The sequence below is a fragment of the Aquarana catesbeiana genome, linkage group LG05 (assembly GCF_042186555.1).
Source record: "Aquarana catesbeiana isolate 2022-GZ linkage group LG05, ASM4218655v1, whole genome shotgun sequence".
Classification (NCBI taxonomy): Eukaryota; Metazoa; Chordata; class Amphibia; order Anura; family Ranidae; genus Aquarana; species Aquarana catesbeiana.
Genome location: NC_133328.1, coordinates 168,160,192 through 168,177,564, shown reverse-complemented (window position 1 = coordinate 168,177,564; position 17,373 = coordinate 168,160,192).

Genomic DNA, 17,373 nt, shown 5'->3' with positions numbered 1-17,373 from the left:
TTTGTGTGTTACTGCCAGTTTAACACCATTTACTTTTGTGTGCGTTACTGCCAGTTTAACGCCAAATAGTTCTGTGTGCGTTACTGCCAGTTTAACGACATATAGTTTTGTGTGCGTTACTGCCAGTTTAACGCTATATAGTTTTGTGTGTGTTACTGCCAGTTTAATGCCATTTAGTTCTGTGTGAGTTACTGCCAGTTTAACGCCATATAGTTCTGTGTGCTTTACTGCCAGTTTAATTATATAGTTCTGTGTGAGTTACTGCCAGTTTAACGCCATATAGTTTTGTGCTTTACTGACAGTGTAACGCCATTTACTTTTGTGTGCGTTAGTGCCAGTATAACGCCATTTACTTCTTTGTGCGTTAGTGCCAGTATAACGCCATTTAGTTCTGTGTGCATTACTACCAGTTTAACGCCATATAGTTCTGTGTGCGTTACTTCCAGTTTAACGCCATATAGTTTTGTGCGTTACTGCCAATTTAACTTCTTTTAATTTTGTGTGCTTTACTGCCAGTTTAATGCCATATATTTCTGTGAGTCATTGTACATTTGGCACTTTATATTGCAGTATATTATAGTGTATCCGTGGAGTGTGTCTGTGTAGTGTGAGTACTCAAATTAAAGTGCACCAAACACCTCTTTACATTGATTAAAGTGCATTTACATACAGATTTCAACTTCTTCTTTACATTTGCTTATAAGCACTGCCCCCTCCCTCCCAATAATGTCTGGGAAGAGAACAAGGAGAGGCAGACATTCCCTTGGCACTGTAAGGGGGCCAGCAACATATGTGTCCACAGGCAAAGGTGGACGTGGTGGTCAGTCCTCAGGCAGGGCATCATTTCCTCTGTTAAGTGAGTTTGCCCGTGCTATCCAGCCACAGCATGCAGAGGAGGTGGTGGACTGGCTTACTAAACCTTCTTCATCCTCCTCATCCTCTGTCACGCAAGCAGAGACAAGTGTGCAGTCCCCTGCAGTTGCCAGAGTGGATAAACCTGCCTCCTTGTCCAAATCTATTCCTGCCATAGCCCCAACATCAGCCATTGAGTAGTCAGCTGAGTTATTTGACCACAGCGTCAGCCACTTGCTCCTTGATGATGCCCAGCCATTACCGGATTCAGATGTTGGTCCTGAGGTTGAGGATGGCAGGAACATGAGCCTAGAGAGAGGGAGGAACACTGGTAGAGCCCTTGCACACTGGGGAGGGGGGCGGCGTCGGCGGTAAAATGCCGCTATTATTAGCGGCATTTTACCGTCGGTATGCGGCCGCTAGCGGGGCAGTTTTACCCCCCGCTAGCGGCCGAGAAAGGGTTAAATACCACCGCAAAGCGCCTCTGCAGAGGCGCTTTGCCGGCGGTATAGCCGTGCCATCCCATTGATTTCAATGGGCAGGAGCGGTAAAGGAGCGGTATACACACCGCTCCTTCACCGCTCCGAAGATGCTGCCAGCAGGACTTTTTTTTACCGTCCTGCCAGCGCATTGCTCCAGTGTGCAAGCCCTCGGGGCTTGCACACTGGAATGAAGGTAGCGGCACTTTCGGGGCGGTTTGCAGGCGCTATTATTAGCGCAATAGCGCCTGCAAACCGCCCCAGTGTGCAAGGGCTCGTAGACAAATTGGCATTCATGTTCCCCAAGCCGCAGCGTATTTCCAAGTTGTCTCCAGTGGTAATGATGAAGATGGAGGAGATGGAGATGATGATTATGATGATGAGGTCACTGATGCAACTTGGGTGCCAGATAGAGCAGAGGAAGAAACTGAAGGTGAGGCGGCACAACCCCAAGGAGGCCGACATCAAGAAAGCGTTCTGCAGCTGTTATCTCACTCTCCAAAGCTCAGCTGTCTGGGCCTTTTTCAGCACATCTGCAGCAGATTGCACTGTTGCTATCTGCAAACTGTGTCTCAGGCACATCAAACGTGGCAAAAACACCAACTATTTGGGTACCACATGCTTAACAAGGCATTTACCGTCCAACCACTCAGCCTGTTGGCAAGAGCACCTAAAAGCCACACAAAAGGGGCACAAATCTGTCCCTCCTCCTCCTACTCCTTACTCACTTCAGTCTGCCCCTGCTATACCGAGTCATTACCTCTCAGCAGCCTCCACTGACAGGGATGATGGTATAGCACAGGGTGTCCCAGGTCCTAGCAGCACATTTGCGAGCAGCACACCACCAGCTGTAGACTGTAGCCGGCAAATTTCTCTGTCCCATCTGCTGCAGCGAAAAAAAAAAATACGGTCCCTGCCATCCACATGCCGTTTAAATGCAAGCTTGTCAAAGCTGTTGGCTTTACAACTTCTGTCTTTCAGCCTGGTGGATTCTGCCCCCTTCCATGAATTCGCACAATGTGCTATACCACAATGTCAGGTTCCCAGTCGCTACTACTTTTCACGTAAGGCTGTAACATCTCTCTGCCATCACGTTGAAGGGAATGTTCTGGCATCATTGGGCAAGACAGTTAGGCGTAAAATCCACCTTACTCCTGACACATGGTCCAGCAACCGGGTGATGTTGACCACGCCCCCTAAAACGTCACAGTCTGAGCATGCCCAGGGACTGTGACATCATAAGGGGGCGGGGTCTCAGCCTATATAAGTCACAACTGAGCCCTTAGAGAGCAGTCTAGCCGGAGAGAGCGTCGTGTCAACATCTGGAGAAGAGAAGAGGGAAGAAGCCAAGAAGCCCAGAAGTCCGGACCTCCGCTGGCAAGAGAGTGGCCTGAAGACAGCGGAGGAGCCGGCCGAAGAACTGGAACACAGGGAGAAGAGGAACCGGAGGGACCCCCGAAGCCGGAAGAAGACCCCCCGAAGCCGGAGGAAGACCCACCCCGGAGCTGTTTAATACATTATTTTAAAAATCTGTGTAGTGTGTTTTATTGACACTTTTTCCCTAGGTGAATGGGTAGGGGTACCATGTACCCCATACTCATTCACATAGGGTGGGGGGCCGGGATCTGGGGGCCCTCTTATTATAGGGGCTCCCGGATTCCGATAAGCCCCCCGCCCACAGACCCCGACAACTAACGGCCAGGGTTGTCGGGAAGAGGCCCTTGTCCTCATCAACATGGGGACAAGGTGCTTTGGGGTGGGGGAGCCCCCGCAGGGCCCCCCTCCCCCAAGGCACCTCCCCATGTTGAGGGCATGCGGCCTGGTACGGTTCGGGGGGGGGGGGGGCGCTCGCTCGTCCCCTCTCCCTTTCCTGACCGGCCGGGCTGCGTGCTTGGATCGGGGTCTGGTATGGATTTTAGGGGGGACCCCACGCCGTTTTTTTGGCGTAGGGGCTTCCCTTTATAATCCATACCAGACCTAAGGGCCTGGTATGCCCCGTGCTCGCCGCAATAGGAAAATTTGTTTTTCCTATTGCAGCAAGCGCGAAATGCAATACCCTGCCCTCGCGTCGTATCTGGTCCGTTGGACCAGCATACACACGAGCGGGCTTTCCGCCAGAAACTGAGTCCGACGGAAAGATTTAAAACTTGTTTCAAATCTAGGTCCAGCGAGCTTTTGGGAAAAAGTCTGCCGGAAAAGTCCGCCGGAGCCTACACACGGTCGGACCAGCACACAGACGAGTGGACTTTTCACCAGAAACTGAGTCCGACGGAAAGATTTAAAATTTGTTTCAAATCTAGGTCCGGTGGGCTTTTGGGAAAAAGTCCGCCGGAAAAGTCCCCCGGAGCCTACACACGGTCGGATTGTTCGGCGGACTCTGGTCCGCCGGGCAAAGTCTGCCGTAAAGTCCGCTCGTGTGTACGCGGCATAAGGTTACCCCCTAGGCACTGTATTGGATGGAATTTTACATTTTTAGGCTTTTACTTTAAAAATCAAAACATCATTGCTCATTTAAAAATGATGTTTTTTACAAACTTTTTTTTTATTGAAACATGTCCCCCAGGGCAGGACCCGGACCCCTATAACCATTGTATGCCCAATTACTTGCATATACTGCTTTCAAAATGGGCAGTTTTGATTTTTGATGTTCGGGTCCCATTGACTTTAATGGGGTTCGTTATTCGGGTCCGAACTTTCGCTGTGTTTGGAAATTCTGGTGCGAACAGGGGTCCATTCGGCCCATCCCTAGTCACCATAATGATACTGCATTACTCTGGGAAGGTAACCCTTATTATAGGCTTACCTGTAGGTACAAGTTCAAAAGCGGAGTTTACTACCACTGTAAAGGATAGAATAAGTATTTAACCACTTGCCGCCCGCCATATAGCAAAATGACGGCGGCAAAGTGGTTTCAATATCCTGACCGGACGTCATATGACGTGATCAGGATATTAAGCCTCTGTTCCGGGGGCGCGAATTGCGGCGATCGTAGTTGCGGTGTGTCAGTCTGACACACCACAACTCCGATCTAGGTAAAGAGTCTCTGACGGAGACTCTTTACCACGTGATCAGCCGTGTCCAATCACGGCTGATCACAATGTAAATAGGAATAGCCGGTGATCGGCTTTTCCTCACTCACGTCTGACAGACATGAGTAGAGGAGAGCCGATCGGCTGCACTCCTGACAGGGGGGTCTGTGCTGATTGTTTATCAGCACAGCCCTCCCTCTGTTCCCACTCAGGACCACCAGGGAAGCCGCCCAGGACCACCAGGGAAGCCATCCACACTGGACCACAAGGTATGCCCCCTAGACCCACGGGGAATTACCAATCTGTGCCCAGGCAGCTGCCAATCAATGCCCAGGCAGCAGCCAATCAGTGCCCACTCCAATGCCTACCACTGCCACCAGGGATGCCTATCAGTGCCTCATATCAGTGCCGCATATCAGTGCCCAACAGTGCCATGTATCAGTGCCCAGCAGTGCCGCCTATCAGTACCCAGCAGTGCTGCCTATCAGTGCCCATCAGTGCCGCCTATCAGTGCCACCCATAAGAACCCATCTTTGCAGCCTTTCAGTGCCCATCAGTGTCACCTATCAGTGCCCATCAGTGCCCACCAATGCCGTCCAGTGCCACCCATGAGTGCCCATCAGTGCCGCCTATCAATGCCCATCAGTGCTGCATATCAGTGCCACCCATCAGTGCCGCCTACCAGTGCCCGTCAGTGCCCATCGTCAGTGCCCATCAGTGCCCGCTCATTGGTGCCACCTCATCGGTGCCACCTTATCAGTGCCTGTCAGTGCCGCCTTATTAGTGCCCATCAGTGAAAGAGAAAACTTACTTATTTACAAAAATTTTTAACGGAAACAAAAGCAAAACTTTTATTTTTTTCAAAATTTTCGGTCTTTTTTTATTTGTTTAGCAAAAAATAAAAACCGCAGAGGTGATCAAATACCACCAAAAGAAAGCTCTATTTGTGGGAACAAAATGATAAAAATTTAGTTTGGGTACAGTGCAGCATGACCGCGCAATTGTCATTCAAACTGCGAGAGTGCTGAAAGCTGAAAATTGGTCTGGGCAGGACGGTGTATAAGTGCCCTGTATTGAAGTGGTTAATATAGGGGGTAGGATAGATATTACAGTGTTACAGTGGAATTCCAGCCTAACAGTAACTATGATTAAAAATGTCACCTCCACCTGCTACCTATTCTGCCTGTGTAAAAAAAGATCTGTATATTAAAGTTTTTTTTGTCTGCTCCATTTGCATGATCCCCTGTATCAGCGAGTGGCGGCTGCAGGAGAGAGGAGGAAGAGCTCGTCAACGGCCGGGAATTCCGGGAATGTTAATGTCACTCATGGGCTCCTATGTCGCAGCAATTGTCGGAGCTCTCCTCTCACATGCAGCCATTTTCATTTATTCTACACACACTTACCTCACTTTCTTCATAGCTGTTTAAAAACCACTGCTCGATTACTTCTGCCTCACTTTCTGGACAGATGTTACGAGGGCTTTTTTTTCTCAAACAATAGGTGCTGGAACTTAACCACAGCCCCACAAAACCCCTCCCCCTACACACACCCTCTAAATCACATCAAATAGTGGGTGTGTTCAGTCAAATTTCAAGAAAACAGTAGGAGGGTCTTAAAAGGGCATTAAATACCAGGATTGCATTACATACAGAGTGCAGAGCTGTCACTTGTAAACACAGAAACCAGACTTCTGTGTTTACAAGTGATTGTGGTGAGCAGGCACCAAAGGGTCTGAGCCAGAGGTGGTGGAACTGAGTTACGTCATGACACAGTAAGGAGTTGACCAGCTGAGGGTAGATGATGCAGGGTGTGTGCTAATGAGATCAGCTGGTCAACTCCTTACAATGTCTAGACCCAAAGTCTATCCAGGAAGTAAGGCAGGTAGCTGTTTTATTTTTGCAAAAGAAGTACATTAATGCTATATTCATACATAGGGTGGCTCGAATTTAGAAAAAAAAAGGTTAATTAAGCCTTTAAGCATAGTTAGTTTTAAGCTAGAAATCCACTTTGAGTGTTTAGGTATGGGAAGGTTTAGTGTTAGGATGGTGTACAGTACTTAAAGTAGCTGCAACATTCACACTAGTTCTCGATGCTAGGAGCTTTGCACCGAAAACTACTAACACCAAGAACAGGCACTGCTCCCACTCTTTTTTTCCCTTAGGTTCTTAGTTTTAGTTCAGTACATGCTGAACCTTCTTTAACCACTAGCTGACCGCCCACCAGAAGAATGGGAATCACCTATGCGAATCACCGTAGCTGTACGGCGGTTGCTTTACGAGGTAAGGGGGCGCACGCCCAACATGTCACTGAGGAGTCGATGCGTGTTAAACAGGGGCAGAAAAATTGGGTCTTAGGCAGTGGTGGTGGTGCCACAACACTGTAACCCCTCACAGATTCTCTAGTTGAGTGAAGGAACGAGCCCTGCTGTGAAATATTACAGCAAAAATTGTAAATACACGCCCCTGTTAAACAGGGGCAGAAAAATTGGGCCTTAGGCACTGGTGGTGGTGCCACAACACTGCAACCCCTCACAGATACTCTGAGTGCAAGAACAAGCCCTGCTTCAAAATATTACAGAAAAAAGTATAATTATACGCCCCTGTTAAACAGGGGCAGGAAAATTTGGCCTTAGGCACTGGTGGTGGTGACCTGAAACAAAAATGTTCTTAGAAGCTAGCAACATGAACATTGAGGAGGAAAAGGATAGTCACTCAGCATAACAGGATAGTCACTCAGCATAGGCAGTCTTCAAGTCAGTCATCTCACATTCATAGAAAAATTATTTGGTTACATCAGCATCAGGTGCTTGGTAGTTGGTGATCCAAGACTGATTCAGTTTTGTGAAGGTGAGCTGATCAACTGAGTCTGTAGACAGGTGCACTCTGTGATCGGTTACAAAGCCTCCAGCAGCACTGAATGTCCTGGATGCAGGACAGGCCAGTAGCTCAATTGCATATTGTGCAAGCTCTGGCCAGTGATCCATCCTCAAGACCCAGTAACCCAGTGGATTTTCGGTTGGAAAGGTCTCCAAGTCTGATCTTGCCCCTAGGTATTCCTGCACCATGTAAATCAGATGCTGGCGATGGTTGCTGGAACCATGGGGCAGAAAAATTACCAGGAATGGCCTGCAGTCAAATATAGGCTTGGCTAGACTCAAATTCAGTGGATATATGTAGGAGACTGTATATATATTTTATGCACTGCAGAAAACTGAATCACCTTCCTGCCTGTCTGAAAGTGTATTTGAAAACATACACAAGGAATGGCCTGCAGTCAGATATAAGCTTGGCTAGACTAGAATGCAGTGGATATATATGTAGGAGACTATATATATTTTGTACACTGCAGCTCACTGAATCACCTGCCTGCCTTAAAGTATATTTGAAAACATACACCAGGAATGACCTGCAGACAGATATAGGCTTGGCTAGACTGGAATGCAGTGGATATATATATGTAGGAGACTGTATATATATTTAATGCACTGCAGATCACTGAATCACCCGCCTGCCTGAAAGTGTATTTGAAAACGTACACCAGGAATGGCCTGCAGTCAGATATAGGCTCGGCTAGACTAGAATGCAGTGGATATATATGTAGGAGACTGTATATATATTTTATGCACTGCAGATCACAGAATCACCTGCCTGCCTGTCTGAAAGTATATTTGAAAACATACACCAGGAATGGCCTGCAGTCAGATATAAGCTTGGCTAGACTAGAATGCAGTGGATATATATGTAGGAGACTGTATATATATTTAATGCACTGCAGATCACTGAATCACCCGCTTGCCTGAAAGTGTATTTGAAAACGTACACCAGGAATGGCCTGCAGTCAGATATAGGCTCGGCTAGACTAGAATGCAGTGGATATATATGTAGGAGACTGTATATATATTTTATGCACTGCAGATCACTGAATCACCTGCCTGCCTGTCTGAAAGTATATTTGAAAACATACACCAGGAATGGCCTGCAGTCAGATATAAGCTTGGCTAGACTAGAATGCAGTGGATATATATGTAGGAGACTGTATATATATTTTATACACTGCAGCTCACTGAATCACCTGCCTGCCTGAAAGTGTATTTGAAAACATACACCAGGAATGGCCTGCAGTCAGATATAAGCTTGGCTGGACTAGAATGCAGTGGATATATATGTAGGAGACTATACATATTTTGTACACTGCAGCTCACTGAATCACCTGCCTGCCTGAAAGTATATTTGAAAACATACACCAGGAATGACCTGCAGACAGATATAGGCTTGGCTAGACTGGAATGCAGTGGATATATATATGTAGGAGACTGTATATATTTAATGCACTGCAGATCACTGAATCGCCCGCCTGCCTGAAAGTGTATTTGAAAACGTACACCAGGAATGGCCTGCAGTCAGATATAGGCTCGGCTAGACTAGAATGCAGTGGATATATATGTAAGAGACTGTATATATATTTAATGTACTGCAGATCACTGAATCACCTGCCTGCCTGCCTGAAAGTGTATTTGAAAACGTACACCAGGAATGGCCTGCAGTCAGATATAGGCTTGGCTAGACTAGAATGCAGTGGATATATATGTAGGAGACTGTATATATATTTTATGCATTGCAGATCACTGAATCACCTGCCTGCCTGTCTGAAAGTATATTTGAAAACATACACCAGGAATGGCCTGCAGTCAGATATAAGCTTGGCTAGACTAGAATGCAGTGGATATATATGTAGGAGACCGTATATATATTTTATACACTGCAGCTCACTGAATCACCTGCCTGCCTGAAAGTATATTTGAAAACATAAACCAGGAATGGCCTGCAGTCAGATATAGGCTTGGCTAGACTAGAATGCAGTGGATATATATATGTAGGAGACTGTGTATATATTTTATGCACTGCAGCTCACTGAATCACCTGCCTGCCTGAAAGTATATTTGAAAACATACACCAGGAATGGCCTGCAGTCAGATATAGGCTTGGCTAGTTTGGAATGCAGTGGATATATATATGTATGAGACTGTATATATATTTTATGCACTGCAACTCACCGAATCACCTGCCTGCCTGACAGTATATTAGGATAAGTACACCGGGAACAGCCTGCAGTCAGATCTAGCTACACTGGATACAGTGGATGTATATATATATATACGAGACTGTATATATATATTAAATGTACTGCAGCTCACTGAATCACCTGCCTGCCTGAAGTATATTAGAAACAGTACACCAGGAACGGCCTGTAGTCAGATCTAGCTAAACTGGATACAGTGTGTGTATATATATATATATATATATATATATATATATATATATATATATATATATATATACAAGCCTGGATGTATATATATACTAAATACACTGCAGCTAACTGAATCGCCTGCCTGCTCAATCTAAATGAAATGACACTCTCTCTTGGTCAATGCCAGCAACACACTACACAGGGCCGACGTGGGGCTTGGACTTAACCCCCTGAGCCATAGTTGGCCAAAGGCACCCTGCCTTTGGGCAATTATGGCTGTCTTTGCTGACGGTGCTGTGATTGGCCAAAGCATGCGGGTCATAGTGCATGCTTGGCCAATCATCAGACAGCAATGCACTGCGATATCGAATTTGGCGTGAACGCCCCATAATGTTTGTATTTTGATGAACATCAAACAGCCAATGTTCGAGTCGAACTCATGTTTGACCCGAACATAAAGCTCATCCCTATCGGATAGTATCTGGTTTCTCTACATTGTTCTTCAGAGCACCAACTCTTCTTGGAAAAAAATATAGATATTGAATGCATGAATTTCTGTTCTAATAATCATGATCACGGCACAGTTAGTCTGGATTATGGTAAACAAACCAGGTCCCTGAACTCTTAATCTTATGCTAAGAGAAATTACATTCCATTTAAACAGAGCGTAGGAGTTATTATTCACTTCCTATTTTTCAATTCTATGGAAATGTAAGAGGATCTTTGTAATATACATACCTAAATTAGCCACATAGCATTTTCTTGTGTTGATAAAACTGTCTCAAATGATGAGTGTTCTGTGCAGAAGAGTACTGACTTATGCCCCGTACACACGGTCGGATTTTCCGATGGACATTGTCCGATCGGAGCGTGTTGTCGGAAATTCCGACCGTGTGTGGGTGCCATCGGACATTTTCCATCAGATTTTCCGACACACAAAGTTGGACAGCAGGAGATAAAATTTTCCGACAACAAAATCCGATCGCGTCAATTCCGACCGTGTGTGGCCTGTTCCGACGCACAAAGTGCCACGCATGCTCAGAAGAAATTCCGACACGGGACAGCTCGTTCTGGTAAACTTAGCGTTCGTAATGGATACAGCACTTTCGTCACGCTGCAATGTAAAAAATGGTTTAATACAGCGCACTCTCTTCTTCTTTATAATGTGACAAGAATTAAGTAGTTTTGCTGCTCATATTCACACACACTTCTCACAAAGTTTTATTTGTGTTTTTTTAGTGGGATTCCCTCAATATATTGTTATTAGATGTCACATCTGACAGTTTTATATTTTTTATGTTTTTTTTTTTGTTTTTAAGCCTTTTTTTTTCTTTAATGTTTGGATTTTTTCCAAGGCTGATCTTTGTTCAATGTTATTTTTATTTTTACTCCAGAATATTTTTGTCTGTGTTTTGTGTGTCAAGTTACCCCAACACCATTGATATCTTTTATTATTTAATCTCCAGGAGATTTTTTGTTGTTGGTGTCCCTTGTTCATTTCACATTGTATATTAGAAATGTACCTGAATCCTCACAAACAAACTGTCATTTTTGAAGTAAAACACATAGGAGAGTATAATTCAAAACAAAACTCCTTTATTAAGGGCTCAGAACCAAACAAAGAGGAAGGCAACACTGGATCAACAGCAGAAATTAGTGAAGCCTGGGACCCCCACGGCAGACATCAATTCTTAAACCTCAAAATTGGTGGCCTGAGGAGTCCATATGTAAGGGAGGGCAGTCTGGTCCGGGATTCACAGAGACTCGGATAGCAGCAGATGACATCAGTGTCCCCAGGCTGTGGTACCACAAGAGGCTGCATCTTTTGGCCGACCAGACTGGATCCAGGGCAATCACTCTCTGGTCTTCCTTCCACACTTCCTTCCGGGCTGTGGCTGTGCAGTTGGAGATGTGGCAGGAGGAGGAGTAGGACCTGGAGGAGGAGTAGGACCTGCAGGAGGAGGAGGAGGACCATCCCAAAGCTGTGTGTGAGGTGTAATTTGGCCCCTCACACCTTTCGCCAGAGCCTCAGATATGAGGGCCTCACACATGGCTTTTTGGCCCTCCTCCATCCTCTGCATTTTGTATGCTATGAATGCAGCAATGTTCTCCTGCCTGGTGTGTGGTGCTCCCAGGACCTCTGTAGCCCTACAAAAAAATCTGATAGCCGCCTCCTCTAGGGTACTCCTCCTACTGCCACTTTCTCTTTCCAGGGGGGATGGAGGGACCTGCAGATCAGCCAGCCGGCTCGGCCCGGCCACCTCCTGGCTGAGACTTCCCTGTGTATGAAAAAGGGACATGGTTTTAGTTTTTGCATCATCAATCACAATCATAAATTAGTACTCCCAACTAACATCTAGTTCACATCATTGATTGGACAAGCAGAAATATTTAGAGGAATGCTATACCTGGCTCAATCTGGGCTCCTCTACATGTGGCCTGGAAGGCCCAGGTTGGGCGTCAGAAGCCTCAGCCAGGGGGGAAGGAAGCGTGGAAGGAAGACTGGAGAGGGATGGCCTGGGTTCAGTCTGGCCTGCCAGAAAGTGCAGCCTGTCGTAGTACAACATCCTGGGGACATAGATGTCACCTGCTGCTCCGGATCTCTGCGAATCCAGGACTTTATTGCGCTCCCTCAGATATGTGCTCCTCAGGCCACCAATGAAAATCTTTAAAAAAGTGATGTCTGCCGTGGGGATCACCTGCTTCACAATTTCACACAATTGCTCCAGTGCTGCCTTCCTCTTTGTTTGGTTCTTGTAATGGGGGTGTTTAATCTCCCACAGACAGGGCAGCTCCCTTAGCATCTCTATGAAGACTGAAATGAAGACCTGATCTTTCAGTACCATATCCATGTTCACTGCAAGACACAACACAAGACAAAGCCTAATGTCACACCAAACTCTCCTAATCTTGTTACAATATAGGCCTCAATCTATAGAAGCAGTATAGGCCCCAGTTTGTCTCTTACCTTCGTTCTTACGATCGCCGCGTTCAATGCTCCTTCCTCCGCTCACAGATCAAACGTAATACGCACGCGTGTTACGCTTTATATACACTGCGCATGCGTGTAACTCCGCCCGCCCCTGACGTTCTTTCTAGTGTATTCCCCGCCCCTTTTCGTTCTGCGCAGTGGGTGAAGAGCATGATGGCGGACATACAGCAGGTGCGGGCTAATTGTAGCAACGAGGAGGAGGAGGAGGAAAGGGCGGATCCAGGCACGTCCCGATCCAGAAGGAGACGTTTTAAGGCCACAAATATGTCGTTTGGGGAGATGTTGGAGATGGTCGACATCATGAGGAAGTCCGACTATGACGGAAAATATGGGCCTTACCCCAACCCGAACATCCGAAAGGCCAAGATCATGGCGAAAGTGGTCAGGAGTCTAGAGCGGAATTTCGGGGTACGAAGGTCTAAAGATCAGCTCAGGAAGCGGTGGTCGGACCTGAAGTTGAGAGAGCCAGAGCAGTACCGAAAGATCCGGAGAGTGCTGCAAAAAAGTAAGTAGTTGTGCTGTGTTCATATTCTTTCTGTCTTTATTCCGTTCGTTCTGCTCCATATGCTTTTAGTAATTGTAACGTTTAAAAAGGTCAACTTTAATGTTCATGGGCCCATTATTCGTTCGTATCAAACATTTTTCTTTCGGCCTCTAGAACACCATTGTTTAGGCCATATGCATTTTCCCACATTTTTTTTGGGCCTACTTGGATGCCAAATATTTGTTTGTGTAGATGGGTTTGTTACTAGAATGAAATGCAAACTAGATTCTGTGTAAGGAGAGGACACTGAGCAGCTGTTTTCACATCTGGACACTGGAGCACTAGTGTGGGACACAAGAACACCATTTTTATTAGGGGGGCCACACAGGTGCTCCAGTGTATACTATAGGGGGGGCTACATCTGTGAAGCTTGTACCAAACAGGTAAAGTATTGCAGCTTGACAAAGGGCAATAAAAAATATACATCTTGGAACTCTGCTAAAATAGACAATTGTACCCCACTTCCAAGCAATGTTTCCTATTTCTAGTTCTGCCATCAAATATCTGTGTGCTAAGTATACCATTTTTGTTTTACATAGGGGAGAAAAGACTCGGAGGACACTCCTCATCCCAGGAGACCAGAGACCCCCCCCTCTGGAAGAAGGGGAAATACCAACCCAAGAAGAAGAGCAGGAGGAAGAAGAAGTTGTGGTGGAGATTGGCACCACAACAGGTGAGTGTCTGCGACCACAGGCTCAGGTAAAAGAGATGGATGTTGGCAGATTTTTGAGACCTGTTTTTTTTGTTCTTTATCTCTTTTTAGGTGATCGTGATCCAGAACGCTTTACATCTGAAAGTGCCCAGATACTGATCGGGGAGATCATGGGGTGTAATCTCCAATTGCAAAACATCCAGCAACAAATCACTGATGTTATTAAAAAAAATAATAACATCATTGATGTTTTGGGGCGAATTTAAACCCCACAAAATCACCTGTTTTATCTTACAAAAATTTTTACAATGTTTAGAAAAGCCAAATTTGGAGGATGCACACAGTGTGCCAACATGTGCTATCTGCCATCACGGGAGATCAATGGACGCGTTTTGGGGGTGCAACCCCTTCCTCAATTATAAAGTCGCATTGAGGAAGGGCTTGCTCCCCCAAAACACGTCCCTTGATCCCCCCTGATGGCAGATAGCACATGTTGACATTCGTAAATTGGTGTGCATCTTCCAAATTTGGCTTTTCCAGGGGTGATTTCCCCCCATCTGAACGCTATATCAAACCCAGTTCCTAAATACTGATGTCTGATATAGCCTTCAGGTTTTACCTAATGTGAACTTTGTAAGTTCAAGTTTTTTGGCTTTCTTGTTGGTTTTACACAGGCCTGTTTTATCTGAAATGGATATTTCGATTTTTGATAATGCCCCCCCAAAAATTGTTATACAACAAACATGTTGTTTTGTTTTAAAAACCTTTGGTAAATGCACATGTGATTGTGCAGGTATAAAAAAGTGCCTTACTCAAGAATGTGTGGATTATTGTCTCAACACTACAACACTTTTGGGGTGATGTAATTGCTGTTTTATGCAAAAATGGGGGTTATTTCCTAAGGGCAAATACACTTTGCACTACAAGTGCAAGTTCAGTGCAGTTGCAAGTGCACTTGTAGTGAAATGTGTTTTTGCATTTAGGAGGTACCAGCCAACACTATTCTTTATAAGGTTACCCAATCACGACATTTTCTGCACTCAACACATTTCTGTCAGGGTCAGCTAAAACAAACACAAGCAGTAAATGTCCACCAAGAATTGCTTTTGGTTGTTTTTTATTTGAAAAAGGTGTCACAGATTGTCTGGCATATTGATAGCCCCCCTACCCACAAAGAACTCCAGGTATCGTAACCGGACATCACGGGCACTCAGGGAGGGCAAGCCAGGACGGCCGCTTTCAAGCGCCGTCATTGTTGATGTATTTGGTATTCCGGCCTCAGGCCCAACTGAGCCAGCATAGTTGGCTGAATGTTTTCTTAAAAAATTATGGAGAACACAGCACGCCAGTATAATATGGTTCAGTTTATACTCCGCCATATGGATGGGTGTCAGAAATAGTCAGAAACCGGCTGGCCAGGATTCCAAATGTGTTCTCCACCACTCTTCGGGCTCTGGCCAGCCGGTAATTAAAAACCCTCTGTTCCGGGGTGAGGGTCTTCATCGGAATGGCCGCATCAGGTGGTCCCCCAGCGCAAACGCTTCATCAGCAACAAACACAAATGGGAGACCTTCAACATTGTCCTCTGGAGGTGGCAAGTCCAAGCTGCCATTCTGGAGACGCCTGTAGAACTCCGTCTGGGCGATCACTCCACCATCGGACATCCGGCCATTCTTCCCCACGTCCACATACAAGAAGTTGTAATTAGCCAACACCACCGCCAACATCACTATACTATTAAACCCCTTGTAATTATAATAGTACGACCCCGAGTTGGGTGGTGGGACGATGTGGACGTGTTTCCCATCAATTGCCCCTCCGCAGTTAGGAAAGTCCCACCGCTGGGCAAAGTGGGAGGCCACAGTCTGCCATTCCTGTGGCGAGGAAGGAAACTGTTGAGGAAAAAACAATAAACATTACTATTTTTTCACAGAAACATGGCAAGCAGATTAGACACAAACATTATGGGTCAACCTCCAGATAGCATTTACTAAGGGGAATTTTACAACCACAAAGTATAAGGTACACCTATCATATTCCCCCTCCCCCCCTCTCATGGTCCATTTCTAACATTATAGGGGGGGGAACTCTTGGACAGGTAACCCTCTTCACTTCATTGAGAGATGAATGCCTAAATACAGGGTATTACTTGGAACAGCCCCTCCTTAGTTACACTATTGGCAGACCACTGGACAGGTAAGAAGTGTCATAATACAAAGATATAAATACACACTGTACACATTTGAGGACATTTGGACATTCTGCTATTACCTATCAAGATAATAATAGGATACAAGAACTTTAAACAGTACCATTGGAAAGTAGACAGGCAGGCCCTTGCACTACATGCTTTGGGGAATTCATCCATAAATCTGACCAGTAAAGAGATGGGTATAGTGTGTATGGGTTTGGCAAAGTCAGCAGATAGATGATTGAGGATAATGAATTGGGATCAGCTGACTTAACAGTTGGGGGGGGAGGGTTACAAAAAATTTGGGGACACCACAAAAAAAAGCCTCTGGCCCTCTGCCTGAATTTAAATCAAAAATAACATTTCCAAACATTTTAGGGGGTGTTTGGGGTAAAGCACTACTATGGAGCTGATAAAATACATTGTTAAGTGACTACATGAGGTGAATATAGGGCAGGAGACACCATGCTGGGGAGGTTATTGAAGGGCAAATATGTATGAAGGACCTAAAATAATAATGACATAAAAATCCAGCATGCATGAGGACAAAGGGGACATTCACAGCATATTACAATCATGGTAATTAGGGAATGAGGAAAGAAATACAATATATTAGCAAACATTCAATACAATAAAATGTGATATAAAAGGATAAAAATCTTACCTTCATATACTCCTTCTGCAGGACCTGGATGATGGCAGAACAGGTCTCTGGGATAATGATCCCCAGAGCCTGGGGGGAGATGCCTGTCGAGAACTTGAGGTCCTGCAGGCTTCTCCCTGTGGCCAAATACCACAAGGTAGCGACCAACCTCTGCTCCGGAGTGATGGCTTGCCTCATGCAGGTATCCTGCCTGCTGATATAGGGGGTCAGCGAAGCCAACAAACGGTGAAACACGGGGTCCGTCATCCTGAGAAAGTTCCTGAAATCATCAGGATTATTCTCACGGATCTCACGGAGCAAAGGCATATGACAGAACTGGTCACGCTGAAGCAACCAATTCTTGGTCCATGAACTCCTCCCCACCCTGTTCATGGACTGGACTTGTGTCAAGGTCAGCACCCCAACACCAAGCCCCCGCACAGCACGAACTCTACGAGGAGTACGCATACGAAACATGGCTAGAAAACGGTCGGCTGCTCAGAACGAAGTAACAGAACGCACTGAAGAACAGCAAGGCCTGTGAAGAGCGACCTGAAAAACAGCAACGAGCAGGCAAGATCACACAGAAAACTCCGATACGAACTGACTGCACGCACTGAAGAGCAGATACAAACCCACAAGCACAAACTGAACGTCAGAAAACGATCTGAAAGCCACGAGTCTGAAAAAGCGCGAATCGTCTCTCACCAAACTTTTACTAACACGAGATTAGCAAAAGGA